Raw genomic sequence first — 8,353 nt, 5'->3', positions numbered from 1 at the left:
GGGTCCTTTACTAATAAGCTCTTTTCTCTGTATAGACAAGCCAGGTTGCCATTTTTCCCTTCTAAATTGTAGGTCCAAATATTAAAAACTGCTCTGGGCAGCCCTTGGTCTCTATGTAGTTAATAGCAGGTATTGACTTTGTGTCCTTGTGGGGTGACTATAAATGATGTCTGTAAATGGTCTAGGCCAGTTCCTGTTTAGAAATATGTTGAGAGCTATGTATGTCCAAGGGAAAGCCCAAAATGAGCTTGGCACAATGGCTAGCTTTATAGGCAGCAAAGTGGAACTCCACCATGAGTAGCATCAGTGGCTTGCCCCCTCAGAGGCTCAGCTTGGATTCAGTCCATCCATTTATCCAACATTTATAAATGCCTATTCCGTGCCAGGCATGGTTTTAGAATCTGATGGTACACAATAATCAGGAAGATAAAAATTCCTGCATTCTTGTGAGGGAAACTGACAGTTGAAAAAATTGTATCATACATTAGAAGATGCTAAGTACTATGAAGAAAGAAAACAGGAGATGGGTATAGAGAGTGGGGGATATTTCAGTGTTAAGCAGGATGGTCAGAAAAGACTCAAGTTTTTCCTGAAAAGATGGACATTTGAGCAAATACTTGAAGGAGATGATGGAGTAAAGATTTCTGGGGAAAGAGAATTACTAGCAGTGAGAACAGTAAGTGCAAAAGCTCTGAGGTAGGAGCATGCCTTGAATGAGGAACAGCAAAAGGCTGGATGGCTGGACAGACAGAGTGAGAGATGGGAGGTAAGAGATGGAGCCCAGGATGTGATGGGGGGCACTTAGCTCCTTTTCTGGGTGTTACCAGAAGCCACTGGAGGGTTTGAGAAGAGGATTCACATGATGTTTAAATGATCTGAACTATATATTTTTTAATGTTTATTTATTTCTGAGAGAGAGAGAGAGAGGCAGAGCACAAGCTAGGTGGCAGGGGCAGGGGGCTGTGCAGAGAGAGAGATGGAGACACAGAATCTGAAGCAGGCTCCAGGCTCTGAACTGTCAACACAGAGCCCAACATGGGGCTGGAACCCATGAACTGCAAGATCATGACCTGAGCCGAAGTTGGACACTCAACCAACTGAGCCACCCAGGCACCCCAATCTGACCTACACTTTAACAGGATCACTCTAGTTACTGTGCTAAGAATAGACTGTAGGGGAAGAGAATTGGAATCCTGGAACTGGTTAGGGGATATCACAATATTCCTGGCAAGAGCAAATGATGATCTGGACCAGAGTAGTAATGCTATAGAGGATGAGAAGTGATCTTTTTTGGGATACATATTTCAAAGAGAATAGCAATACTGCTGATGAGTTACATGGGAGAAAGAGAAAAGTTAGAAAGTCTTTGAGTTGCTTTTTAAAAGCTCTTAGCCACATCAAAGGATGGAATTGCCATTAACTGAGCTGAATGTGAAAGGAGGAGGTTTATAGGGAAGTGGAAGTTTGACTTTAGAAAAATGTTTAACATGCCCCTTATATATCCAAATGAAGATAGGTGGCAAGTAGGCAACTGGACAGACGAATTAAGAGAAGACATCTAGGATGGAGATATATTTCAGATTTACCAGCATACTCTAGTGTTTAAAGCCTAGGTCATATCTGCAAATCAGAGTGAGGATTTATTATTCAGATCCCACTAGCCACCATTTTATTGCATTGTCTTCCAACATGAGTATCAATATTATTTTTCTCATCCATCTGAGCCTGAGTCCTGCTCATGGCTTTATATGACATTATATTAACCCAAATGGATAGCTCTCTGCCTTTTCACTACCACTACAAAAATGTCTCAGATATTGAAATCTTGATCCAAGTTTTTAGGGTTCTTTATGAAAAAACCTGACCATCTGCAATGCTGTGCGATATGCACTTGCTGCCCCCTACAAGTGTGATTACACAGTTCGGTTTTCGCTCACAATGCCATCTAAAGTGGGCCTATTTTTGTGCTTGGTGACCTGCTAAACCCTGCATGAAATCTGATGGTGTGAGAGACACATTTCAGCTTAATGTTGTGGGACTTGGGGTTTGAGTCCTACTCTCTGTCTGACCTTGGATGGCTGGTTGTATGAAATGAGAATAGTGATACTGACCTTGGTGGGTTGGGGTGATAATCTAATGAATTACATTTATTAAAATGCTTTTATAGATTGCCATTCTATAAATAACCATTTCCTTCTTTGGGGGTCTCGAAAAGGTGTACAGCCAGCTGTCCATAGTCTGTTGCAGTCATATAGGGACTAGCAGAAGGATTAAGAGAAATGGACTGGTCAGTAACATGTTCTGTCATCCAGGCCTGCCCAGGAAGGATCAAGGACTGATTCCAGGTCAAACCGAAGACCAATCCCACCCACCACCCAACTCTCTCCTGGGAGCAACATGGCCTTGGAGGAGTCTTTACTAGTTTTTAAGAAAAGCTTCCAGATGCATAGGCACCTAATTCCCAGGTAAATATGCTTCATTTTCTTGAGAAATGCCAAGAGCATAAAAGTTTTCTCTAGATTTCAGTTCTTGAGTCTCTGGCAATCTTTACTTTTCAATTTTTTCTTTATAATTTTAAACACAATTATAGTGATTAAGTGATTACAGTGATCACACTATAGGAAGGTGGGGATAAAAAAGAGGATATACACTTCCTGGAAGGTGGGGATATAAAAGGGGATAAAAGTTCTTGGGGAAAGATTCCTCTTCCCCAGAAAGTTTATTTGAGAGTCTCTTTTTTTCCTGAAAACTTATGATGTGTGGGTTTTCAAAGTGACAGCAGCAGAGAGGAAGAAAGCTAAGAGAAGAAGCTAGGGCTTTTGTTTGTTTCACATTTACACTGTCCTTTGCAACACCTCTTAGTTTTGATATTTGAAAGAATGACTTTAAGAACTATAGAGACCTCTAGAACTTTTTGGTTTACTGTAAAACATTTTTTTTTATTTTTCTAGCCTCTTTATTTTGGTTTATGGTGTGTGTGTGGGCGGGGGGGGGGGGTGTAGGTGCACGTGTGCACACGTCCTTCCAAATAGGACTTCGGCTGGTACAATTCCTTCTATAACACCCATGAAATTTTACCAGGGCTAGTTAGTTAGACAAACCAATTCATATTTATAGAATCTCTACTAAGTACCACACTGGCCCAATTTGAATAGAATGTTCCCTGGTTGTGGAAGTGCATATCTTAGTTTGATTGTTTAGCTCTGAGATGACTTTGGTCCTTGCATCTGTGGCTCTCACGTGGTGTTCTCTCATTGAGACTGCAAAGGATTAAGGAGTATGTTCTCTTCTTTCCTCAGAAGGAAGGCAATACATAGCCAAGGCTGGAGAAATGAAAGCTCTGTAACTGAGTTTATCCTCCTGGGCTTCTCCAGAAATCCCTGGACCAACTGGATCCTTTTCTTCCTCTTCCTCTTTCTTCACTTACTTACAGTCCTGGGCAATGGGCTCATTGTTACCTTGATCAGAGTAGATGCACACCTCTACACCCCCATGTACTTCTTCCTCAGCATCCTGTCTGTACTGGATCTCAGCTATGCCATCACCACTGCGCCCCAGATGTTGATCCATGTAGTAAGCAGAATAAGACCACATCCTATATTGGGTGTGTGGTCCAGATGTATGTTTTCCTGATCTTGGGAATCACTGAGACCTGAATTTTTGCAGCCATGGCCTATAACAGATATGTTGCCGTATGCTATCCACTCCAAGACTAGCCAAACCCTGTGTATAGTTCTGGTAGTCAGCTCTGCCCTTTGTGGTCTCACCTGTGTCCTCATTTACACAGTCTTTGCAATGAATCTGCCGTACTATGACCCCAATGAGATCAACCACTTCTTTTGTGAAATTCCTGCTGTCTTGAAGTTGGCTTGTGCAGATACATCCCTCAATGACCAAGTGGACTTTATCTTGGGTTTCATCTTGCTCCTGATCCCATTATCCCTCATCCTGGCCTCATATGTTTGCATTTTCATGGCTATTCTAAAGATTCATTCCACTCAGGGATGAATCAAAGCGTTCACCACCTGTGCTTCACACATCGCTGTGGTCATTATGTTCTGTATTCAATGTATGGTCATGTATATAAGGCCTGGTTCTGAAGCCTCCCCAGAGGATGACAAAAGTTGGCCCTGTTCTACAATGTCGTTTCTGCCTTTCTCAACCTCATCATTTACAGCCTCTGGAACAAAGATGTGAAGAGGGCTTTCTTCAAGCTAATTAGAATGAGTAAGGATGCTCAACAGCCATAGACTAGGACAGCCTGCAGTGCCTCTGATCTCTGTCTATCCCATCCATACTTCCACTGAAGTCATTAGACTGGATCAGGAGCCCAGAATGAAGGAAATGTCTAGAAAAAAAAACAACACTTTTGCATTAATTTGGCCACTGGACACATTAGGGAAGGACTCAGAGAGAATTGTGTTCAGGCTTAAATATATCATTGATCTTCTTTGGCTTTGGAAGAATCACCTTAATTCTCTGGGATTTAATTTCCATATCTGTAAGTGACTTTAACGTCACTATGTGTTTTATATGCACTTATTATTTTAATTCTTATAACAACTCCAGAGGTAGGTATTATCATTCTCTTCATACAGATAAAGAAACTGAGGCACAAGAAGATTAAGTAAATTGTCAAGTGCTACCCAGCTAAAAAGTAACACAATTGAGATTTGAACCCAGGGTTCCAGAGCCCAGGCTCTTATATATTATATTATATTACGCTGTTTCTTGAGTTGTTAATAGAGACTTTTAGGATCAGCTGAGATAACAGATGAGACGGTATTGAGGAAAATTTAAAACACTTAGGATTGTTATTCTAAGTCACAACTATAGAGTCAGACCCATGAAGTCTAGAGTTCTATTGGATACTTATGTTTTTCTCACTAGCATTTGGTAGCCTAAGCAAATAGCATTGTGCTATGAACTATTAACTTCTCAATAAAAGTTTGTTGAGTGAGTTTTCCAAGCCCCACCTCTATCCTCAGTCTGCCATCTCCCCAATTTTCCTTTCAGCTCCTCTTTACTTTCATGGGTCTCTCTTTCACTTCATTATACCTACCCCCCAAATGTGGCTTCCAGCAACCTAGAGTTTCATTCACAAGGAGCATGCCTTGATATCCAACTAACTTACCCTTAAATTTCATTTGCCACCAGAGAGATCAAGGGAACAATGGGAAGAACCCTGAGCTTTAGTCCTGCCTTAATTTGTTGAGAACTTGGAAAAAACGCCTAATCTACCTGGAACTCAGTCCCTCCAATCTGTAAAATGGAGATAGTGTCCATATCTGACCCTGGCTATACCATAATATTATTTTTAAGTTCAAATGGGAACAGACCTTAAAACTTAAATAATTATATAAATTATCATTAGAGAGTCATTACCTTTAAAGCTAGATACCTCAGAAAATGTTCACTATTAATGGTAGCTTATATTTCTCAACTATAAATGTTAAGATCAGGCTTATTGTCAGGTCAGGATGTATGGGTTAGATAGTCATGATTGTAATTGACTGCATTACAGAGTCATGCCTTCAACATACACACACACACACACACACACACACACACACCCCAAAGTTAGTGAAACACAATCACAACATCAGCTGCCATATTAACCAGGAACTAAAATATTTCTTTTTTTTTTAATTTTTTTTAACGTTTATTTATTTTGGAGACAGAGAGAGACAGAGCATGAATGGGGGAGGGGCAGAGAGAGAGGGAGACACAGAATCGGAAGCAGGCTCCAGGCTCTGAGCTGTCAGCACAGAGCCCGACGCAGGGCTCGAACTCACGGACCGCGAGATCGTGACCTGAGCTGAAGTCGGACGCTCAACCGACTGAGCCACTCAGGCGCCCCAGAAATGGGAGCTTTAAGACTGATGTGGAACTGTGAGGAGGGAAGTGTCTGTAGTTCCAGGGTTTCCCCCATGAAGGCCACAGCCTCTAAGGAGAGAAGCCCTGGGGAGGAAGGAGCCTTGACTGCCTGAAGAAAAAAAATTTTTAACAAGACATGATGATTGTGTTTCTGGGTGCTTGTTATGAAAATTGCTCTGGGGTCATTAAAGGTGGCAAGTAAGGATCATTTGCTGGAGCTAATGGGACTTCCTTCTTCAGGCTCTCAGAACAATAGAAACCCATAGCAGTCCCACATCATCCCCTCATATCCTGCCATGATCCCTCTCCTCCAGCTAGTCCTGACTCCTCAGGTCTTTGCATAGGCTGATCCACCCAGAGAGCTCTCTCCTCCATGTCTCTTCTTCAGGAAGCATCCTAACTACTTTCTGTCTAGATGAAAGCTTTTTCTTTCCCTTTGCCCTACAATAGAACAGTCAGCTGGGAGAGATCTTAAAGGGTCTAACCCTTATGTTGGCCTTGAGTCTCTCTGACATCAAGAACTACTAACATGTCATTCAAATATATTTACATAAGACTCAAGGCATGTGGCTTGGGATGTCCTTTCTCTCATTCATAATTGGAAAAAAAAAAAAAGCAAGATGAAATCTCAGCAAATTGGGAGTAAAAAGAAATTTACTCTCTGTGACAAGAAACACTTAACTAAAACCCTGCAGTTAACATCATACATAATGGTGAAAGACTAAGTGCTTTCCCCCCAAAACCAGTACCAAAATAAGGATGCTTGCTTTCATAACTCCTATTCAAAATAGTCCTGTAAGTCCTAGCCAGTGCAATAAGGTGAGAAAAGAGAAGATAAGAAAGGAAGAAGTAAAACTGCCTCCATTTACAAATAATATAGTTGCCTATGTAAAAAAAAAAAAAAAAAAAAAAAGGGCAAAGGGGCACCTGGGTGGCTCAGTCGATTAAGTGTCCCACTCTTGATTTTTGGCTCAGGTTATGATCTCACGGTTTGTGGGATAGAGCCCTGTGTTGAGTTCTGCACTGACAGCAAGGATCCTGCTTGGGATTCTCCCCATCCCTGTTTCTCTGCCCCTCCCCCACTCACACTGTGTGTGCTCTCTCTCTCTCAAAATAAGTAAATAAACATTTTTTAAAAGGTGAGGATTCTACATTAAAACTTTTAGAACTAATTAATGGCCTTTGCAACATTACAGAATGCAAGATTAACACAAAGGAATCAATTATATTTCCATATAGTAACAATGAACAATTGGAAACTAAAATTATATGTTATTTACAATAGCTTCTTAAAAATTAAATACTTTTAGGTATAAATTAACAAAACATGTACAGTATCTGTGCTGAACTGTAAAACACTGATGAAAAGAATCAAAGACGTAAATAAATGGAGAGACATTTCATGGTCCTGGGTTAAAAATGATACATAGCAAAGATGCCAATTCTCCCTCAAATTATTCTGCAGTTTAATACAATTCCTATAAAAATTCCAACAGGATCTTTTGTTGATATGAACAAGTAAATCTGAAAATTTATATAAAAAGGCAAAGGAACTAGACTAAAGCAATTTTGGGGAAAAAAGGAATAAAGGTAGAAGAACCTGTATTCAATTCTAAGACCTGTATAGATGTTGTAATCAGCAGTATTGGTATTGGTACAGATAGACACAAATATCAGTGAAATAGATTAGAGAGTTGAGAAAAGGTCACAAAAGTATTTAAAAGTATTTATTCATATTTAATGAAACTGGAAAAAGTAATTGAATAGAGAAAGGATAGGATAGTGGCTTTTTTTAAATGTTTATTTATTTAATTTGAGAGCGAGAGAGCAAGGGAGCAGCGGAGGGGCAGAGATAGAGGGAGACAGAGAGAATCCCAAGCAGGCTCCGCACGGTCAGCCCGGAGCCCAATGTGGGGCTTGAACCTATGAACTGTGAGATCATGACCTAAGCTGAAACCAAGAGTCAAACGCATAACCAACTGAGCCACCCAGGCACCCCTTGGTGTTTTTAACCCGTGGTGTTGGAACTATTGGAAGTATAGAGAAAAAGATAAATCTCAATATAAACCTCTTCCTTATTCAAAAATTAACTTAAAATTGATCACAGAGCTAAATGCAAACTGCGAAACTATAAAACTCTCAGAAAAAAATAAGAGAAAATCTTTATGACCTAGTGTTAGGTAAATATTTATTAGACATTACACTAAAACATGACCCATATAATGGAACTCTGTGCATGACCAAGTTGATGGTTCAGTGGGTATGGTAACACGATTTATTATGGGCTGTTTTTTTTTGTCAAGTCACATGGTGACTCATAGCTATTCAGTATCCACCAGGCAGGGCACAGGAGCTATTTTTAAAATAATTTATTTGAAATAATTTAAGATGCACAAAGAGCTGCAAGAATAGTACATAAAATTCTGGTGTGCCCTTTAAAATTCCAGCTTCCCTCAATGATAACATCTTACATAAT

The 8,353-nt window shown here is 40.2% G+C and overlaps 1 pseudogene; it reads left to right on the top strand.

Moving 5' to 3' along the window:
* The first annotated feature begins 3,219 nt into the window (after positions 1–3,219).
* On the top strand, positions 3,220–4,250 carry LOC102956528 (annotated as a pseudogene).
* Positions 4,251–8,353: the final 4,103 nt, after the last annotated feature.

Source organism: Panthera tigris, chromosome C1, assembly GCF_018350195.1.
Source record: "Panthera tigris isolate Pti1 chromosome C1, P.tigris_Pti1_mat1.1, whole genome shotgun sequence".
Classification (NCBI taxonomy): domain Eukaryota; kingdom Metazoa; phylum Chordata; class Mammalia; order Carnivora; family Felidae; genus Panthera; species Panthera tigris.
Note: the sequence above shows the minus strand (reverse complement) of the source record. Positions and strands in the feature narration are given on the sequence as shown.